At 37.2% G+C, this 23,151-nt stretch overlaps 1 protein-coding gene across 1 annotated transcript in view; it reads left to right on the top strand.

The window, feature by feature from the left end:
* Window positions 1-23,151, top strand: part of lingo2 (leucine rich repeat and Ig domain containing 2) — an 80,427-nt gene that overhangs the window by 414 nt on the left and 56,862 nt on the right. The window lies entirely within an intron of this gene.

Below are 23,151 nucleotides of genomic sequence, written 5' to 3'. Positions count from 1 at the left end.
GCAAGAGTGTGTTCAACTTTTCTGGCTACAGCCAACAATTTTTGGTGTAAACTTTTCACCTCAGAACTCATTTTTGATTAATTTCTTCACTAAAAATGTGAACTTGTGCATCTTTTGAATGGGATATTTGAAGAATTTGGTGGTGCGGTCTGTGAATTAAAGTTGTTCGACTGGTAAAAAACAACAACAACAACAACAACAACAATAACAACAGTTTCAGTTTTCAGGTTCTACAAGATTATCTGCCTTACATAAGTGTGATGGTTTCATTGTTATTTGATAGCCAGCATGTTGTTAAGCTAATTAATTGTATTTGTCAGCAGATTTTACTAATATGTTTTGTTTACAAGTTGTACCATATCAAGTTATTATTAATTAGTAATTTTATGCACACTGTTCATATCATATATGGTTTTGCCATACTTTCCATATCATATTTAGTTTAAGTTAACCCTTTAAAGCTGGTCGGAGCGGGCACGCTCCATTTTGCATAACTTTTTTAAAATCCCGGTAGCACTGCAACCACGTAAGCTAGCGCAATAATTTGTTTTGCATTTGAAACCAGAGCTGTTGTATCTTATGCCATCAGCTTGTCCTAAGTCACAGTTTCCTTCCACATATAGCTTTGCAAAAACTGCATAAAAAGCACTTGCAGCAACAAAAACATAATATTCCAGAAACACACTTTGCCGATCCGATCAGCTGTTTGTAACACTTCCTACGTTCATCAGCACGAACTATCGCATGTCCGCCATGACCTGCCCGGAACCGGAAGTGACGTCATTTTGCGGAAATGTAGTTTTTTACCATTAGGGCCTTATGAGCCTACACTTGTGTTTGACTTTATGACTTTCTGTGTCATTTCTGGGATGCTTAGGACTCATATTGCACTGCTGGAAATAGTTTATTTTGATGCATATGCTGTTTTTTTTGCAAATTTGCATTATAGTATTTATTTTAGTTTTTCCTGCAGTATATAAAAATTGGTGTATTTCAAAAATAAAACTATGAAGACAGTTAAAATAAATTTCCTGTGGTGGGAAAGTATTTTGTGCAACTTTTTTGTATTTACAGTTTTGAGGGATAAGCCTCTTAAATTTCTCTAACTAGAAATATATATTTAAAAAAAACAACAACGATTTTCTAATTTTTTGTAGTTTATTGCACTTTTTTGCAATTTATGTAATTACTATGCACTTAATGCATACATATTATTAAAATTTGGGCTATAATTGTTGTATTGATGTATATCAACTTGAAATGCTCCCAGAAATGGCTCTACAACATGTAAAAATATAATATAAGCTCTGGTGGACTTGGTTCTATGGTAGGTCTTAAAGGGTTAAATTCACATAAGCAATGTATTATAGTAGTGACATTATAGTTTTGGTAAGATCAATAACTGAATAAAACAGTTTATTCAGTTGCATTTGCCCATGTTTCTGTCATTTGTCTCAGTGACACTGCACAGTATTGTTTGCATCAAGGTCTAGCTCAGCCTTTAACTGATCTGGCTTCCATGTGCTCTGTCCAATTTGATATCTGGCCACAACAGCTTGTGTCAACAGGAGCTTTACTTCAGGAAATCAAATTTTAGTTTTAGATTATTTTATTTCATTTTGAAGGAGAATTGGCCAACCATGAAAAAAAAAACTTGTAAGTGGTCTTTGCAAGGTCGGGGTGACATGAGGTGTTACTGTCTACCTGCTAACATTTTGAACCTCCGCAGATGATTTTCACCCAGTCATTTCAGCTCTTTGTCATTCCCACAAACCTCTTGTTGTTCATTAGTCATCACTGCATAGAGCCCAATTTTAAATGCGACTCTACTGAGTCTTCAAATCGATATGCTTGTGCTTTGAGTAAAAAAGTATGCCATTGTCCTATTTAATGGTATTTACCCTAAAGAGCTTTGTTGGACTCTATATAGGCACTTTTAGCTTTGTGACACTAGACTTGTTTGTGTCCTACAGTTTAATTTCCTTTCTGTACTCCATGTCACCATGGCAATGTTGAGTCAGTGTCCCCTGCTACAGCCTCTCTGACCATTGAACCACAAATTAATGGTGAATAATGGCTCAATTCCCCATCAATGCTGCCAGGACAAACAGGTCAAAGCAGCAGGATATGTCCCATCTGAGAAAAAGGTTTTTCACTGTCAACCTGGGCTTTTGCTCACGCTGAGAGCATCCTTTAAATTTACAATGAGTCTGTGAATTCTTCACAGCTTCTGAGACAGCACCTATGAATCATAAATAATTTACAGTCATGGATTTCTGGTACTGTGTATTTATTTTTTTTTATTTTTTTGCGGGTAGTGTAGGAAAAGTCATTCAAAGGTTATCCCTTGGCTTGTGTTCTTATTTCCATGTGTCACAAGAATGCTAAATGGTCTGTAAGTTAAGCAGTTGTTTAGTCATGCGTGCACGATAGCTATTACTATAGACTATATTTACTATACTGAATCATTGTAAGATAACATGCTGCAGTTAGACATATGAGAAATATGGCTATATAGGCAAATGTTCTTTGTGTCGATCCAATTTAGTTTATAAGGTTGTTACAGATGTGCAAAACATGAGATCCATTGTCATTAGGCTTGACCCCTTAAATTCAACTGAAAACTGATCTGTCAGTTTTACTTCTCACTACTTCATATATTATAAAGAATATTGGTTTAAGAAAGGAAGTCATTACACTTAGATTTTCACCCTTCTATTATTAACTAGTTGGTTGCATCTGAATTTCTCAAATGTGGCCCTTGCAATTGAGGCATGCAGTTCTTTTGTGTGGATGCAATATTGACTTTTATTAGCTGTAAACTGAAACATTATTGATTTCTCTTTTTCTTTCTCTTGTAGACCTAGAGAACAATGTTGCCCTTTTTAAGTCACCAGACAATAAAGATGATCCAGACAGCAATACTCCTTGTGTGTAATGCATTAGTTGAGTTTGACAGTCTATACTGATAATATCAATGCAAAAGGGGCAATAATGGCTATTTTTTTATGTATGTTTAAATCAGAGCATTCCCTTCAGTCACGTTTGCTTTGCCAGACATGTTGAGTGCCGATCCAACACTTTTTAAGCCAATTCCATTTTTCATGCTACAAAAAGATAATCTTGACAAGAGTTTTAATTTACAGCTGATTCCCCCTGCCTGTAGCAGAGCTTTTGTCAGAGTTTTTATAAGAGTATGTAAATTTGCACGTGCATGTGCATACAGTCATTTATGGCATGCACACATACTTGTATGGCATGGCTTTGTAGGAAAATGCATCTGCAATTTTGTTTGATGAGAGAATAAGGTAGAAAGGCAGCAGACGTGATGTTGTGTGAAGAGATGGGAGTATGCAGACAGATAGTGTCATTCCCTCAGTATCACCATTAAATCTTAATCTTCTGGCCCCTCATGGGAGGAGCCAGCCATGCATGGGACTGTGTTTTGCATCTAAATCAAGATGTCTTGTTCTTTCAGAATACTTCATTGAGACAAAGTTTGATGTGTCTGTTTTCAACTTCCCATACATCTGGATTCAGCAGCTGATCATCCAGCTGTTGTTGTTTATGCTAAAGTCTTGTTAAATGCAATTGCCTCATAAACTGTAACATCTGTAATCAATTATAAAGAAAGAGGGAAACTAAAACTCCAGAGCAGAGTACTAAAGTTTTTATTCCTGATTGGTTTCAGCACGTTGCATCATGTGGGCTCAGTACTTGTGGCACTTGATTCCACAAGCTAAAAGTAGACAATTATATATTAGATTCAGAACATCCTTTCTTTCTAATAGTGGCTTAATGCCACCTTCATCATATTTCCACGTTGATCAGTTTCGGTGGTGTACCAGAACAAACGTTGCTCATTAGACTAGTATTGTCTCGACTATTAATCATTCCAGCTTTTGTAGTAACATTCTTTCTGCTTATTCTAAACTTTGGATGAACTAACTTCACACTTTCAAATTTCTGCTCCTTTAAAAAGCTACAAGAATATTACATAGAAAATCAGTGTGGAAATCACAGAAGAGACAGGAAAACACAGTCTGTAACATCATTATCATTAACATCAGATATAGTTCATGTCATCAATACATTGTAATATTGGATTGAGGTAAATGCTTTGTGCTAATAATTAAGTGGCTCATGAGATTTATTAGGCATTCACTTTAAGAAAAGCAAATTATTAGCAATACTTTGAGAATTGCAGTTATTTTGTTTTTATGTATATGTCCTTGTTGTCCTTGAAATTGTACCTATGGCTGTGGATTTGAAGGGTTTGTACTGCATATAACCTTTGCATAAGCCTATGAACATTCCCAAGGTGGGTGATTGTGACTAATTCCTTTCTGTCATAAAAAGGAGATTTTAAATGCAGCAACTAGCCTTTATTATAAAGGGTACTGTTTCCACACATCTCAGCAGGAAGTGGCTTATAGGTCTTTATTACCTCCCTTTAGGACCATCTTCTCATTTAGGATAAGAAGTTAGCCTTAGTTGGGACATGCATTTCAGGATGTCTTCAGGGTTACTCTTAAACATACTTACCTGCCACATTTCCAGGTGACAGGAGAACTCGGATGATCTGATATCCTCGTGTTGGTGTTGTTCCCAGACCATCATGAAAATGTTGTTCCAGGTTCAACATTGCAAGTGACCAATCACATTGTTGTGACGTTATTCTTTTGTGCGCCAAGCCATTCGTGCATTTATGAAATTCCAATGTTGCAAGGACAATATCAATTCTGCTTACTGTTTATTAAAGGGTTAGGGTTAGGGTCAGGGTCCGTTGATCGGCGGACAGAGGCGGTTTCACGCAGCTTTAGAACAGTTTTTTGTTTTACGCCGCTTTTTCCCAAAGTCGCAAAAGTATGACGTCACAACATTCTGATTGGTCACTTGCAATGTTGATCCTGGAACAACATTTAGTATGATGATCTGGGAACAACACCAACACGAGGATATCAGATCAACCGGAGAACTCTGGTGGAGCTTTTATATTCAAGTGACACAAAAAAATGAGTGTTTATTCATTGGTATTAAAGAATCTGGTGGTGACATTTGGGGATAGAGGACATGATTTGTGTTCTTTTTTTGTGTTCTCATTGTTTTCTTTCTCCAACAAAGTAGTAAATTTTCCCCAACATCAATTTCGATATGGTATTATTAGATCTGGCTGCACACTTTCAGATATGAAAGTGAAACATAATCTTTGTGAAAGAGGAAGGCTTCAATAGCACATTGACACTTAATGGAAAGCCTGGCTGCTGTTTCAAAGGGAGAACACAGCAAGGAGACTGGTTTGGAGAGCTAAAACTGTTTACTGCAGACAGGGATAAACCAGCAAGCATGCTCAATTCCTTTTACTACACCAACTTCTGATTTATTCTGGATAATGTTTCCCCTTTTCTTTCTCGTAGTTTCATCTTCTTTTCATTTGTGGACAATGTAATTTATTGAATTATGTGTGTGAGACAGTATATCGGAAACAGGAAAACACATGAGCTGCCTTGAAACGTCAATGATGACTTTAGACTTTTAGAATTTCTATTGTAAGTAGATAGCCTCTTAAAGCCTAAAAATGACACCTAACTCAAGAAATGAGCCAGTGTTGTGTCTATGCATAACAGACATAGCCAAGAACCTACTAGCTCGTACTAACCTTGAATTGTTTAGATAGCCTGTTGCCATGAAATATTAAGATGGTACGGTAGGATAGCACATTTTTTCTTAACCTTGTATAAAGGAAAAATGAGTAACTGGATTGTTAATTAAATTTATTAAAGATAATTAATGTAAGCTATGAAAACCTATATGTCAAAAAATAAATTTTGTGCCACCAGTACTTCTGGAGCCTACATGACATCTTTGAGTTAATGGATTTGCCATTTTTGAAATACACCTGTTATTTCTTATTGTTTAGTATGGCTAACCTTCCATTATCCTCTGACACTGTCCTCCAAATGCTATTATGTGGGTGATTAGGGAAATGCCAGCAGTGATCAGAATTTTTGGCCTTGATTAGAGAATATTCACCCTTTTTGTTACTGTCAAGAATGATCAAGAGGAGACAACTTTTGCTAAGTGAGTGAACGTGACTGGGAGTGTCATCATCATCTCTTTAACACAGCAGCCCCCGCATCTGTGTGAGAACATATTAACATGCTGGCACACTGTCATCCCCAGTGTCCTACTTAGACCAGATGGGCCTTATTCAGGTCTTTCAAAAAACACAGGCATGAAGGGATCTTAAATGTCAGCCTCAATATCACTAAAGCCATAATTAAGAATGCACCAGCAGAAGGACATGCACTTCTGTGGCCTAACTAGACAGACAGACTGTGCCATATCAAAAATCTAATTAATTAATTAAAAGAAATAATTACGGGGTGAACTGTCAAAAACTCCAAACAGTTTAGCATCAAAAGACTATGCAAAAAGTCATATCTGTATGTAGAATATCAGTGTCACCATTCTAACAGAAATCAGAGGGTCAAAAATCAGTGCCATCAAAAAGTATTTTCCCCCTTCTTGATTTCTTACCTCTAACATATTTATCACACAAATCTTTTATATATTATCAAAAATATTTTAATATTAAGCAGAGATGACCTCATTAAAAACAATGTGTAAGGTAAAAAAAAAAATAATAATAATAATAAACCTACCTGGCCCGATTTGAAAAAGTAATTGCCCCCTAAGCCTAATAACTGGCTATGCCAACAGCAAAAACTGCAATCAAGCATTTGAGATAACTCGCAATGGCTCTTTCACATCGCTGTGGAGGAATTTTGGCCCACTCTTCTTTGCAGAATTGTTTTAATTCAGCCACACTGGAGAGTATTTGAGAATGAACTGCCTCTTTAACATAATGCCAGCCTCTGTGTTCCTGAGATTGTGATGAATCTTCTTTTTTTCAATGCCCTGTTGTGCCAAACACATTTGCTTTGCCAAAAAAAACGCTCTACAAACTCTCTATAGGCTCCTTTGGTTTGTCAACTTCTTTTTATGCGTTGTTTTTGTTCATGTTATTGTTTTCCTTTCTACTATTATTGTTTTTGCATAAATGTATGTATTGTGTCACAGGGTCATGAGTAATCAAGCCCCACATTATCTTAAAGATATATAGTATCAATCACATTAATAGACCGCTAGCACTTAGACTGCCCGCTTACTTGTGGTGCCTCGTATACTTAAAAGTAGGCTTTCAGCCCCCTCTTCTGTGGAACCAGCTCCCAGTTTTCTGCCTTTAAGATTTGGCTTAAAACTTTCCTTTTTGCTAAAACATGGTTGAGGTTAGATCAGGTGACCCTGAACCCTCCCTTGGTAATGCTGCAGTAGGCTCAGGCTTCTGGGGACTTCCCATTATACACTGAGTGTTTCTTCTTCACTCACCTTTTTCACTCACTATATGTTTATACACCACTCTATATTTAATCATTCATTATTATGAATCTCTGGCTCTCTTCCACAGTGTGTCTTTTATCCTGTCTTCCTCCCTCATCCCCAACTGGTCACGGCAGATGGCCGTCCCTCCCTGAGCCTGGTTCTGCTGGGGGTTTCTTCTTGTTAAAAAGGAGTTTTTCCTTCCCATTGTTGCCAACTGCTTTCTCAAAGGGGGTCATTTAATGTTTTGAGTTTTCCCCCTCCATTATTGTAGGGTTATTACTTACAATATGAAGTGCCTTGAGGTGACTACTGTTGTGATTTGGCACTAAATAAATAAAATTGATTTGAAATTGAATTGGATTAATAATGCCAACAAAAGAGGATGAGCACAACAACATAAACACATCTTAATCTGATTTAAATCCAGACTTTAAGTAGCCATCCCAAAACCATCATTTTGGGGGGTTTTTTTTTGAGCCATTCAGAGGTGGACTTACTGGTGTGTTTTGCAGCGTAACGCGAATGTCCTTGAGCTTTAGGGTGCAAAACTGATGGTCAGACATTATCTTTCAGGATTTTTTGGTAGAGTGCACAATTCATGGTTCAATCAATTATGACACCGATGACTGATAGATGTCATTGATTTTATTTCTCTTCTGTTTCTGTAGATTATGGAATAATGGTTGTTTTTTTAGCTCTGTACTTCACTTTGTCAGATAGGTCTATTTAACAGATATTTTGGGGTCAGCATGTAATGCATTGACTGTTAACCAGGCCTTGGTGTGGCTAGTTAATTGAACTCAGTTTTCTAAATAATGTTAATCACAATTAAATTTTGATTTAGGAGGGTTATTATTTCAAACAGGGCCATGTAGGTTTGAATAGCTTTTTTTGCTTTAATAAATGATTTGAAAACCGCATTTTGTGTGTACTCGGTGTATCTTTGTCAACTATTAAAATTTGCACTCACCTTTTTGTTTTTATGATTAAAAGGCAGCCCATTAACTGGACTGTAACACTTTTGCAGGACCTTTTTTCATATCTTATAATAATTTATTCTAAAATAACTTGATTGATGCAGTTATTTGACAACATAAAGATTCTCAGATGCTCCCAATATGTCATGATAGTAATGGCACCTCTGAGCATAGTTATTAATTGTAGACCATGTTATATCACACATGGTCTACATGGCATTATGGGTGCCATGAAAATGGCACCCATAATGCAGGTGCCATTTTCATGGGTGCCTTTTTATCATCAGTAATTTATGTATTCAGGCATTGAAGTAATTCTCCAGTGGTCCACCACTAACTGTGGTAACCAGCCAATTTGTAGTGCATCTGTTCAGCCTCCATAAGTGTAAACTCATATGCAGCATGAAGGGATTCTAGGCTCAAAATAAGATGATAGGGAGTTCTAACCTTTGAAGACAGCAGAGGTGAATAAAAGCATAAAGAATGTAGGTCTTAATTAGATGGTGCTGAACCTTTGTCCTGTCACAAAGCCCACAATTACTACATACTGCTGCTATATAGTACATACAACAAACACAAAACAGGGTTTCTTTGTTTGCTTTGGTTTCTCCAGAGGAAATGCAAGGCTTTTAGCTTTCAGCCCAACTGTGAGCAACTATCATAAACTTCAATTTGATGTTTAATTTATGTGTGCTTTACAATTTATGGAGGCCATGATCTTTCTCTGGCTTTCACTTTCTCTCTCTCTCCACACACACACACACACACACACACACACACACACACACACACACACACACACACACACACACACATATTATATATATATATATATATATATATATATATACACACATACACATATATGCCCCACCTAATCACGACAATATTTACCTCAAGGTGCTTTATATTGTAGGGTAAAGAACCTACAATAATAGAGTTCAGCTTAGTTCTGCCAGAGAAACCTCTGGCAGAACTAAGCTGAGGGAGACACAGCCATCTGCAGTGGAGGAGGAAGAAAGGATAAAATAGACTATGGAAGAAAGCCAAAGGTTCATCATAACTAATGATTAAATCTATCTGTCTAAAGATCGATTGATTGACTGTTATGCACAAGATACACATATACTGTATGTGGTTCAAAAATATATGTCCCGTTTTTTTGTTTTTTTTTGCCTGTCCCATTTGGTTCTTTAGCCGTCAGAATTGTTGTCTGAAGACCAACAAGGATACCCAATGGATTTATTTTGCCAAATGGATCATCGTGGCATTGCCGTATTGGTCCATTTGATCGACCTTTGTTTTTATTATTTATTTTCTTTTATTTTCAGTTGTTACAGACGGGACAGACATGAGTGAGGGATAGGAAAGGGAGAAAGAAAGAGGAAGGAAAAGAAAAACAGCAGGGGAGAGGGGCAGTGAGAAAGGGGGGAAAAAAATAAAAATAAAATAAAATCTCCTGGATCACCTGTTGAGAGAGAAAGAATAGAAAACAAGCAAAAAAACCCAAATCAACATACTAAACACAACACCATCGCATTAATCTAGCTAAGTGTAAACAGCAGTAAATACTAAATATTCAGTGTTGTTGTGCAGCACGCAGGACAGACAGCGCACAATGTGCTTTGAAGTAGCAGCCAAGAAAGGTGTAATGTAAGTCTACGAACAGTGAACACGCGTGTGCACACCTGTGTGGATCAGCGCGCTTGTATTCAAATGGTTTCCACATGTAATGGTCTGCAAGAGGATGTAGAGAGCCATAGCCCCGTCCCCCAGGGCATGAAGCAGGCATGGAGGAGATCCAGGCCCCAGACATCTAGAGGCCCCAGAGTGCGAGAGCCCAAGGAGGACCACCGGAGGGGCATCTGTGCCACCCTTATGGGAAGGGCTGCGGATCCCCAGAAGAGGCGTCACCCAGTAGCCACCGAGCAGAAGCTAGAGAGGGGCTGCACCGGCAGTCAATGTTTATTAAAGAAAAATCTAGAGAATAATCTAATCAATAATCTGATCAATGTTTTTTTTTTTTATTTAGGGATTAAAAAAAATTAGTTTATTATAAAGTATTCTAAATGAGGTAACAATCTATCCCTAAAAAGATCTACATTAATCATATGTGTGCATTCAAATGTTTCTCCCTGTTTGCTACAGTGGAACATAATCAGGCCTTAGAAGGTGGATGGGAGTAATAACATTCATGACATTGCTGTCTACAATGGCCACGAGGACCGTGTTTATGTTCCTTTAGATTTCAACCTTTACTGTGCAGTGATGCAGCTCTAACTTGCTGAATAATATGCACTAAGCTGAGGCAACTGAGGGCTAAATCCATGCCTCAAAATATGGCTTGGATCAGCAAGTGTGACTGGGAAGAATAGCCCAGATTTGAAGAGGGGGAAATGCAGAGAAAATAAATATTTCATGGAACATTTTCTCACAACGCAGTTGAAAGGGAGTGGGGATACAGATCAATAGTAGTAAGAGATCTGGCTATATACAGATAGGATTACTGAGAGAGGGTAAACTAGCTTCAGTTAGCAGTTGTACCGGCTGCAAATTCTGAGTTAGGAGCACAGGTAGAGTATTGGCTTTTGATGATAACACAAACTGAAATGCATTCTGTTTCTGAAAGATATTATAATGCTCCCTGGACAGGACTGTAATTTACAGGGAAGAAGAAGATGTGTACCCTGGACCCTTAACTGTTTATACCCCAAATACTAAAATGACACTAATGACACTAAAGCAGAAGGGAAGCCACACCGTAGGACCACATGGATCTTCCATCTTCCCCTCCGCTCTCCTCTCTCTGATATTCAAACTGGTTCACATAGTCATTCAGCTGAACTCAGCAGAAACCCAGCAGCCCAAATACATAGACAAAAAATAGGGTGTGTGATGGTTTCAGAAAGATAAATCAATCAATAGATAAAATAGGTTAAGCTAGCTATTGTTGCCAGTATTTTAATAAGCTTCTGCTGAAACCAATGACTGTGTATCTTAATTTAGTATTAGTATTTAGTATTTATTTATTTATTGTCATTGTCAAGAACAATGAAATTGCGTTTGGGGCTTCCATACAACCCAAAAAAAAGAAGAAAATCATAAATACCCCTTAAAACCCAAGTGTATATATTTAACCCAGTGTGACTCCAATGCAATAAAACAATCCTTAGCAATAATGTTCGTAGAAATTCAGACAAAGACCTGAGAAACATGACAAAATACAACAATGCAACCCATTCAATATTATTGTACTGTGAGATATGATATCAGATATGATAGTTATCTATTTAAGAAAGAGGGGGGGGGGGGGGGGCAGGAGGGGGAAGAGAATAATCTGGCTAAATATGAATTGGGGAATTCATTGTATCCTGCAGATTTGCTGTTTAGTTATATTTTTTTAGTTTCATGGTATTTTTGCTATATTTTGCTGTTAGACATATTGTTGCTACCAAAGCTATTTTAGGACAAGATATATATATGCTCATGAGTTTTTTTGTTTGTTTTTTGGGCATAATGTTGATTCCACTTTTATGTTAGGGTTTCACCAGCAAAAGAGTCACACTGTAGCTCTTGAATAAATCCAGCACAGGTGATTACAGTATGCCTGAGTGAAAATTTTGATAAGTAAATGGCTAGCGAGGCAGCCGGAATGAAACAAACAAACGTATGTCATGCACGAAATTAGACTCAGGGTAGCAATATTGCAGTTAACAAGCTTACTGACACTTTGAATAAGGTGATTGAAAGGGAGGCAGTTTCCTGGCCAGGGGTACTGGAGCGTCAACCTTCAGTTTCACACATCCTATAGCCTCTATTCAAGAACTACATGAACCCGCACTGAAGGTGAGAGAGGGACCTCTGCTTCACTGAAGCTGCTCAGTATCCAAATGAAATTACTGTACTGAATACTGAATACTGAACATCCTGGAGTCAAATGGATGTTACTGGGTCTTTTAAACTGCAGGATTCCTGGAAATAATTTGTCCGTGTTGCAGCCACCTATTTGTATTCCATCCTGCTTTTCAGAACTATACCTAGGCTAAATCTTCTGACCACATTGAAAGTTATGCTCTGAGGAAGTTACCACTTAGGAAAAGTGACAGTTGTCCCAGCCCACACAGCAACATTTGTATCTTGATATATTCAAACTCTGTTCCTGCTCATTAACATTTTTGGCTCAAAAAATAAATTAGGCTGAAAACTCAAACTAGGGTGGCATAATCATCATGTTTATGTTTTGGTTTTTGACTGCAGGAAATACATTCAGTTTACTATAAAACAAGCATCAACATGTAGGGGTTATAAAACCTAATGCTAATTTCAATGTCCCTCTGCAGAAATAATGATTGTAGGCCAACTTCTGACATATCAGTAGTTTTGCTGATCCCTGTCACTGATTGTGATTGTGACTGAAAGGTATCATATGTTCTATCCACTACTACTGCCCTTGAGAAAGGGTCTGAAATCCTGAATCGGGCACTGCACTCTGGCTGACCCTGAATGTGTATCTGCCTGATGAAATATATATTCATTTCTATGAATAATCTGGGAAAGCTATGCAAAGAGGTTGAACTATACCACAGACAGATATGATGAATACATTGTTATATGAAGAGCCTATGCACACTTTGATCTCACTCACTGCCTGCAAATGCTGTACTGTGCTCTGCCTTGATAAATGACCCACTACTGGAATATTGTAATATTGCACTTTTAGAACCTCCCTCTTCCACCATTGCATTTTACATGCTGCGCCCTCTTTGTAGATAGACTTCATCTTCCATTTACAGGGAATGTATGATGCAGGTAGCTCATAAGACTACATTTTATGTGTTCAATTGGGAGTCGAATGGTCTTGAGTGATGGGCTTGGTAAGGGAAAGGACTTCATTTTAACGCCTGACTGAAGGTGAACCTGACCTCCTGTGTGGGCTGGAAAGACAGTAAAACTCTGAGCAGTGTAGCATTAGCATACACAGAGAGTTCAGAGGCTCTGAGGGGTCATTACCCCAAGGAGATGGGCTAGGAACACTGCCAGGGTGAGGTCATTATCAGTTTGTTGGTACAGGTGATTATGGTTTACTCTGCCATAAAAATCACACAGCCCACTATTTGAACTATGTTTAGCTCCACTAAATGGCCCCTGCTGAAATGACAGATATAATGTTTATGAGTGACTTATTTATTTCCAAATACAGTTCACTGAAATCAGTTATCCTAAAGGCACACACCAGGTTTATTCTGTTTAATTTTGTTTTAGAATAAAGTAATAAAGAGTAATGAAATCCATAACAGCTATACTTTCAATAGTGTAATGAAGGGGAAAATATGAAACAAAAGAACTATCCTTGGGAATAAACAGACACAAATGTGGCATTTAAAAACTGTGTTGTAAACGAGGAATAGCATTCGTAAAAAGGTGTGAGGAAATTCATTTTTCAGCTTGAGTAGGATCACAAACAGCACAGTAATTGACGTGTGTTTGAATTTTCTAGCTAAAATCAGTTAAAGTATAATGGCATGGGATTTGTAATGATGTTCCAAGCTTATTATCTCATCTCCAAACAACTGAGCATCATTAGCAGTTCCATTATAATTAGGACACTAAGGCCTGGAAATGGCAAGAGTGGTGTCAAACAAACTGCTCCAGACACTGCTTTGAGGATTTCTCTGTTAACATGTTGAAAAGTACCTTAAGGGTTAATCACTGGGTAAGGATATGATTGGATATGAGTGGATATGATTGTTTAATATGTTCTCAATATTTTCAATGTTGCTTCATATGTAAGTAGCTTTCGTAATGAAGTTTGGAGGATTCAGCATATTTATTGTAACATCTAAAGTAACTTCTAGTAAAATTTCTTTATTGCTTCTTTATTTCATTCATATTTTAAGAAGAAGTGTCAGGTGTGTGAATGCAGCAAAATAAGAATACATTGTATTTAAAGTGACCATAGAGCTTATTTATATTCATCTTTTTTTTTTAATGCAACTGGATAATTGGTATTGTCAACATTGTTTTTACAAACATGTAGAAGTACTATAATGCAAGTAGGAAGGATCTTTGATGGCACTGCTTACATTCTACAGCTGCACACTGAAGATTACTAATTATTACCTCATAGTGTAGAGGAATGATTGCACACTGAACATAACCCTCCTGGCAAGCAACGTGAAATCCACTTCCACTTGGATCTATCTCAAAGTTAGAAAGAATGAAATGAAATGATGAGCCTGTCTCTAGCTTGTATCAAATATTGTTGTATATTTTCAGCTCTGTGTATAACCTTTAACAATGTGCATGTGCAATTCCTTAACATAACCAATTTTATTCACCAACAAACCGAGCATCTTTCACTTCTGACTGCATCCATATTTCCTCAAGGACTAACTAGTTTAGTCACTAGTAAGAAGTCTTATCCTTAAAGTTGTCTTCTTGAGTCTTGTTTTAATTATCTTTAAAGTTCTTTGCACCTCTGGAGAGCAGATACAGGCCTGGGGCACCGCCTAAGCCATTGTGTGGAGGATGCATAACCTCCCCCTCCTTCGTTTATGCTTAGAGCCTGCCAAGGTTTTCTTATTTTCCTGCTGGGGTGCTTAGGTTGCTCCAACTGTGCTTGGGTCAAACATCATGCAGACTTTTTGGCACTAACACTCTAAGGTGACCCAGTGATTAAAATGTGATCATGAAGCAGCCGGGTTAACTTTTTTTGACTTTAACAATAGAGTATGTTTATTTTCAAAACATTGTAAAGGAAGTAATTAACTTTTAATTTTTGCCCTAGCGCAATTAACACTTATATTTCTCCTTTAATAACCCACCTACGTAATTCTAAGTGAAAAATGATCTGATTTAACATAATTAGCAAGCTTGAGTAAGTTTAAATGCTAAGAAAGCCTTCCTGACACATCCCTGTGTGTGCCTGTCATGAAAGATCTTGCTCAGATCAGTGGGTTTTGTTATTTAGCTGCCTAACAGATGGCTGATGTATGCTAGGCATCTTCAGGCTATCAAAGCTGTACCATGGTTTGAAAATTATCTGTAGCTACTTCCCAGAAGAGCTCTGACTTGTTTAAAATGTGAATACATTTTACACAATTTTTATGATTGTTACATTAACACCCAACAGGCACTTAGTCAATTAATGTTATATATTTTCATTTTATTTATTTTTTCTGACACTAAAATTGACACAGTGAGTCATTATGGTGCAGATCAAAAGCACCTTTTTTATAAAGAAAAACACACCCCAGAGCAGGACCTTAGTTACTGAACACCAAAGGAAATTACGCTGTGTTAACTGAAAAATGGAGCTGACTTGAAATCGGGATAGTCCCCTTTTAACTTACTTCTGTATTTCAGATTCAAGGAAGTTTTCTCTGCAAATCTTGAGATCTATAGATCTTGTGTACCAACTAAGTTAAACATGCTCATTTAGGAACCCCCAGTGGTCCCTCTGTTTTTAAAGAGAATGATAATATTTAAAAAGAAACAAAATCATTATTGTAAATTTTTATTAACTATCACAACTGTAGATATGTCTTTTTGCATAGAAATCTGGTAAAGAAAACAATGACATTCTTTCATCATTGATCATATGGACTCCATACATGATCTATGTATATCTATTTAACTATTTAAATTACATTATGTCAAAAGTAATAATAAAACAAATAGGGTGCAGATTTTAACCGGTCAAGTGACCATGATAGGGCAGCAGTGGCGAATGGAGATAGAGGGCTTCCAGCATACGTTAACATCCAGCCTGATGATGAATATCTTGATAATGCAGCCTACCTGCTCTCCTCCCTCAGATATTGTGCTGACAGCAGGAAGACGTGTGTGCCAGTTAAAGTAGTCTGAACGAATCCAGTGACAAAGCAATATATTATTTTATTTATCTTACTTCCCCTGCATCTCATTGCTGCTATTCATTACCCATGTGACAGCCCACACCATGGGTGTACATTGATATGTGGGGAAATGTGTTGTAAAGTGTGGGGGGATGTTCCAAGCCAGACATTTCCATTCATTGTAAAGAGAAATCTTATCACATTGGAGGTAATAGAGAAGAGAAGGAAACATGAAGAAGAAAATGCATTCTGTGTCCTCCTGTATTGATTTAAAATAATTAGTTGTACCCAAGCACAATGTCATTGTCTATGTAAGGCTCTAGCTTGACAGTGACATTTCAAGTGCATTAAATCACTCTCAAGTCTAGAGTAATCCACATCAAAAGAGCAGACGTTCATTGGCGAGTGGTTTCTGAAAAGAAATGGAACAGGTCGTACCTCATTTCACATTTTACAGAATAGTTATTTAACCCTATGTGCAACCTGCTGATTGTTGCATTTATGTGTGGAAAAACATGTAGATATGGGCAGATTATCACTGAAGATTGTGAATGTATTTTTGTGGCTTTCTCAGTAGCTCTGAAGGAAGCACCAATTTATCTCCTATGTAGTTTGCTCCTTATCTGGTGTCACTGATTAAATTCTGACTGTCATCACTTGGTCATTAAACAGTAATTTATTTAAAAAGAATCACTCTTCAGCAGTTACTCAACAATCATTCTCTGCCAGCCGAACGAGGACTCATCACAATATTCTATCACCAAAAATTAGCCTATCGGATTTGCATGAATGTGCAAATCTTGCATGACTGACCCCTTAGTAAAGCCCAACCTCCAGTTATAGATTAAACAATGCTTACAATTTTGTCTTTTTACTCCTTTTGAAAAGATAATGAGTTCTGCGGCTTTTTGGCACTGTTGACTATAATCCATTCCCCTGAAAATGAAGGCCTTTGGAGCATATCTCGATGTTTTTAGCTGTATTTAAAAAAAAAGGAAACAAGAAAATGGAAAATCAGGAAAGAAGCCCAAGTTGACCTTGTGCTTTGTCACTGCAACCAGTTGTTGTTTATCTTTTATGTATTCAGAAGGATTGAATGGATTGTTTAAGGGATTATCAGCCATCCACATGGACCAACTATGAATGCAGACTGTGAAAATTTGTCCTTCCAGCCAAATTGGAAGTGTAAAACAGTAACAGATTACCAGTGACTGTGGCTCTCACAAGGTTCTGGGCGTACTAAAGCAAGAAGTAACACTAGACTAGCAATGAAGGCAAAAAGCCAAAAAAAAACCCCCAACCTACAAATCATTTTCTATAAAAACTTAGTATGCATAAAACACACAAAAACTACAATGATAGATAAATACAGTGAGAGCTAACATTGCATTTCTCAGGTAGTGACATTTTTTCCACCATTATTTGAGATTTCATGCACATCTGTGGTTTCAACATGTGTGAATGAGTAAGAAGAGGAAGGAGGGTGGAGGGAGAAGAGGGTAAAGACCGTGAATGCTGCTTTGCTTTGGACAAAGACATAGCCCTTTGCAGATGTCTTGTTAAAGCTGCAGAAGATGAGTCAGAGAGCAGTCCCCTAACAGAAGCCCTTGTTGTTCGGGGTCTAGTCTGGTTTCATCTTGTCTGCCTTCCTCAGGGCAAGTCTAAAAAAGAGTGAAGCACAGGAAGCCTTCTCCAAGTCATCATCTTGACATTTTCCCCTCTATTAAATTACCTGAAAGCTACACAGTAATTTTCTGTCCCAAGATACTATCCCATTTGAAACTCTGTGTTAACTAAAGTACAATATAAATTCTTCTTTTTTTTCAAAGTTTACTTTACTTCAGACATAGCTGTTTTTACTCATATATAAACACCAGTGATTGTGATTGCTTATATGCACATATTAAATAGATACAGCTGCACTCCAGCTGCAATGGAACATTCCAAGTGGAAAAAGTCATATAAGACGACTGCCTAAATGGAGGGAAATTTTGATCAACAGTCACTGTGAAAGCAAAGTAATGATCAGATCACAGTGACAGTTCCATCGTTTCTTTAGCCCTCGGTATTAATTATTAATGGAGCATGAACAGGTTTAGAGAGACACAGCAATGCTTCATTTACCAGAAATTACTACAATACTGAGCAAATAGTTTTTCATTGCATCATATTCTCTAATGCATTGATGTAGTTTTGTTATGCAATGTATCTTTTTCTTGCAGAAAAATAGGATTATATAATTCATACAAAAACGGTTACACAAACAAAAACAATATAGTGAGAACATTTAAAAAATTTAAATTTTGAGGTATTTTGAATTTATTACATCAACTGAAGTCGGCCTCTGAAGTGTAACTTCCCATTTTATGGGAGAATTTCTCCCATAAAGTTTAGCAGATATATCATTCATTTTTTGGTCAGAGCTTTTTCTCAGCTGCCAGCAATGCAGCCATTAAGTATTTGTCAGTGCGTGTTTCTTTTGGGGAGAAATATCTGATATATGTATTTTAAAGAAGTCTCAACATAATGTATTATTATTTATTTTTTTCTAACAAACATTTTTTTGAAAGTTTGAAAACATCTCATCTTCCTATGCAGTGGTGGTCCTAGCCTGTTTGGCGCACCGGGTGAACACTCCCTCTGTAGCGGAGATGACGATAAAGTTTACTTTGACTTCAGCAGCGAGCAGGCGCACCTCGCAAACAGAGGGCATCCTTACTCCCAGCAAATGGGCGATAGAAAACCGATCGGTGCCTATGCCATTCCCAATATGTGCTGGCTGATGTCGGGGCAGCATGAGTACGAGCAATTTTTTTTCTTTGCCGATGCCCGTGATGCCGCCCCCCACCACGATGCCGCTCCGGGCAACCGCCCGTGTCGCCCGTATCAAAAACCACCCCTACTGTTACTATGCAACGCCAATTTATTTTTTGTATTTTTGTTTTGGTCTTTAGCCCAATCTTTTTTTTTTTTTAACCAACCAAGCTTTTTTTCTCGTAGAGATGAATTTCAGCACCACTGTGCTCTGTTTGCTTTTTGAAGGATGTCTAGTTTGTCTGTTTGATGTTTATTTTTGATTGACAAGATTGCTCTTTTGTTGAGTTTGGAACTTAAGCATGTTTCTTACTTCCTGCTTCATTGTTTGCAGTCTGTTTTCCACTGCCTCAGGGTGGTCCCTTTCTTCAATGGTTCTTTGGATTGTTTTGCAGATTTTCATCTTTGATGTCACCCAGGTGGCAGGTAGTCTCTCTGAGAAATCTTAAACCTACTGTTGAATCCGCTCCATTTTTATCTTTGCTTTGTAATTCCTTTTCTACCTTCTGCCATCTTTCCCATTAGGACTGAGCTCTACACCTTGAGGTCTATTTTAGCTTGCCATTCCGGATGTCAGTGAAACAGGAGTGAATATATTAAAACAAAATTCACCATAGATTGCTAGGAGAGATCGCTGCTTAGTAATACAATACAGTATACACCACCATTTCTACAAGATCAGGAGTTCAGCAACCAAACTTGACACGCAGGTACATCTTAGGCCCCTGAAGGTTCTTCTCTATAACAGATACAGAACACAGATACCATCATGTTGACAAGCAACCACCTACCAACAGGCTAAAATAATACATGTTTTGGCATTTATGCATATATACTACCCGTATAAAACCATTAGATTTTTTTGCTTTTACTTTTTTTTAGTGAGATTGAATTTAGCAGATTGCCAGCAGCACTAACAGATCAAAGAATATTGTAAACATGTGCTAGTAAATTTCATTCCAGTAACATTTACTGGTGGCTTTCAGTATTGTTACCATTCTTCTAATACAAAGAGGTGTATTATTACAGTTCTAGTCATTTAGTTTAGTTCTAGTGTTTGACAGGTATCACTGAAATGGCAAACATCTCTTTGCAATGAGAAGAGATTAGACAAGAGAATCACCAGAGACCATGATCACTCTGTTTTTTATAATGCTAAGTCTCAGCCCACATTGTTTTGGCCAAAGGCAAAAGCTGGTGTGTGACCAATCGTTATTTCTTTATTTTAATACAGTACAAAATGTTGTTTCATGTTAAGAGCTTTTCTGTCAAGATTCTTTGTTTATTTCACCATGTTTAGAAAAAGAGCACAACAGCTTTACAGGGAAAATGAGACATTTCCATGTTGAGCTTTCCTCATTGAAAGGCCTACTTTGTAAGTAGAATCTTACAGAAGTTAAATTCTTTTCATTTACTACCAGTAAGGCAGTTTTGTAGTAATCATTATTTCTAAAACATGTATTTAATATATCTCAGATTTAAAATAAGAGATAATAAATAAATTGTCCTCTTGATACATAGCTAGTTTTATTCAAACATTACATATCCGAAATTTTATTTATACTGTACCAAACAAAATGTACATGTATATGTATATAGCATGTACTTTATGCAGCATATAGCAAGTTACGTATCTACATTTACATAACATGTCAACCAATTGTGAGGCCCCCACCAACGCGTCTCAGTACCTTTGTTTTACAGATTGCAGGCAGTTAATATTTCAGTGCTGTGGAGCTCTATTTGGTGACAGCTAAGGAGCTGGGTCAGGTTAACGGGGCTGGTGCATGCCAGTGCCCAAGAGAGTCTTTAATATTTGATTGCCTTTTTCTTCTTAAGCTTCCTCTTGTTTTAATGCACTTTAGAAAGAATCTCCATATTTGTAGTTCAAAAACAGTTCCCAAAGACCCTATGTAAAAAACTTTTGTTTTGGGGTTTTTTGTGAGTTTAGATGTATTTATATATATTGTGCTGAAGTGGGTCTTTTTTTTGCTCTAATTTTCTTTGCAAGGTGGCAGATGAACGATAGAACCAAATTCTCAAGGGACACCAAGATAATGGTGTTAATGGATTAAGAAGTGGACTGTAAAATTTCTGCTTTGTGAGAGAGAAAAGCAGGTTCAGTAATGATATTTAAATATCAGCATCCACCAGTCAGGTGTAGCAAGAACATTGGGTTGCTATGACATAGCGGTTCAACACAGAATAATTTGAAATGTATGATTGGCTCTTACAATATTGGACTTATTATGTGAGTTGCAAAATACAGAGTAGAAGAAAGGTAAGAGAAAGTTTCTTAGTAAATAAGTGAAAAAAAGTTGGATCACAAAAACATAATATCCTCCTGAGAACTGAGGGAAAAAAATCTTCCAATTTAACTTTTTTTGTGATTTCCTTCCTCTTTGGTGCTAAAGAAAAGGCCACCCAAATACACAGGATATCAATAGGATGTCCTCTATTTAGTACATCAGGACTTAGTAGGGTAGCTCAAATAAGTCAAAAGATTTAGACCAAATACTGCTAACCACATACTGTTAAACCCATGGGCATGCCTACCAACTAGCAAATATAATTTGGATATTCTTGATTTGAGTCTCTGTGTTTATCATCCCACCCCACAAATATATATCTGCCTTCATTATCTTTCAGTTTTTGCAAATTTTTCATCCTTAGCAATCATGGGGATTGCTGTCATTGCTATGCAGACAAGAGTGTTCATGAAGTTGATGCCTTTCCTTACGGAGAAGCAGAGGCCAGGCTTCGTAAATGCAATCTATATTTTTTCACAGTTCATGTGAGACATAAAGAAGGCATGCCATCTCTTACACTTAGTCGTATGAATCACATTTATCTGTGGAGCTGTCTGATCAAAGTCCCATCAATTCTTTCCAAAGAGCCATTTGTCCTAGGCCTTCTTTGTTGTCGTTTCAGAGCAGTGTCGCACAGCAAATTGTCTCCTAGGGTGTAGTCTGGGTGGTGGGAGATGAAGAAGAAGAAGAAGGAAGTGACAAGAGTGTTGCCCTAAATTGCTATCGATTTAGTTGTTTGAACCTTTTTTTCCGGGAGGTTAAGAGTCTGGGAGGTGCTGAAGCTGAGGTTCAAAAGAAGGAACTGTCACCCAATGCTGATTCAAAGTGATGTCTGTTGCACACTGTTGTCCTGCTACAATTGTTCAGTTAGTGGGAAATCCCAAAGTGAAATATCTTGTGAATTACATCTAAATTTTCAAGTAACTGTTAATTTGTCACTCTTGTAAGAGTTCCCGAGTAACCTTAATTACATGGTTAAGCCTTTAAGTAATTTTTAAAATATGATATAATGTAGGTTTTTAGGAATATCCACATCAGATACAGGGAACAATACGAGTCAGTTGGTCTTAATTAATTCAGCTTTAGGTTTAAAGTTATTGATTTGTGAACAGTGTTTTTCCACAAATATTGATACAAGTATAACTTGAAGTTCACCGTCTATTATAAAAGTCAATGACTGAAATAACAAGCAAGCCTCTCCGCATACAGCAGAAAGCAGACAGTGCCAAAAACCCTCTGATGGCTGATCGATAAAGTACCCCAACAGTTCGCACCTTAAGAAGTGCATGAATGCCAAGGAAGGACAGAGGGAGGGAAAGACAGAAGGACTATATGAGAACACTAACAAAACCAGTGCTTTTTTTTGCACAATTTTTATGAAGAATTGAGAATTTGCCACAAAAAAAAAAACATTCTTCTAAAAGACGTCACAGTGGCATCCTTCATGAATGAGATATCTAAGGTGTACTCCTCTTGTGCTCCTTCACGTTTTTCATCCTTTGTTTAATCATAAGAATGAAATGCTGCAAAAGCTTTGTCATATTCTACAAAACAAAGCTACCGCCTTCTTTTAAGCATTTGTCCTCATTTCTTCACTCTGCTTCTATTCGCTACCAGCATCTTTCTCTTACTGTCTTTTACTTTTGTAAATTGAAGAAGTGAAGAATCACAAATATTCTATAGCCATGGCTGTGGAAGGATTCCATCAACTTGATTGGATTCCATCAACATCAGGTGATTTGCATTTCTTAAACTAGGCAAGCTCACTGCATTATGCAACACCCGCAATGCATTCTGCATAAATCTAGT

Source organism: Astatotilapia calliptera, chromosome 2, assembly GCF_900246225.1.
Source record: "Astatotilapia calliptera chromosome 2, fAstCal1.2, whole genome shotgun sequence".
NCBI lineage: Eukaryota > Metazoa > Chordata > Actinopteri > Cichliformes > Cichlidae > Astatotilapia > Astatotilapia calliptera.
This window is presented reverse-complemented; position numbering and strand designations above follow the sequence as displayed.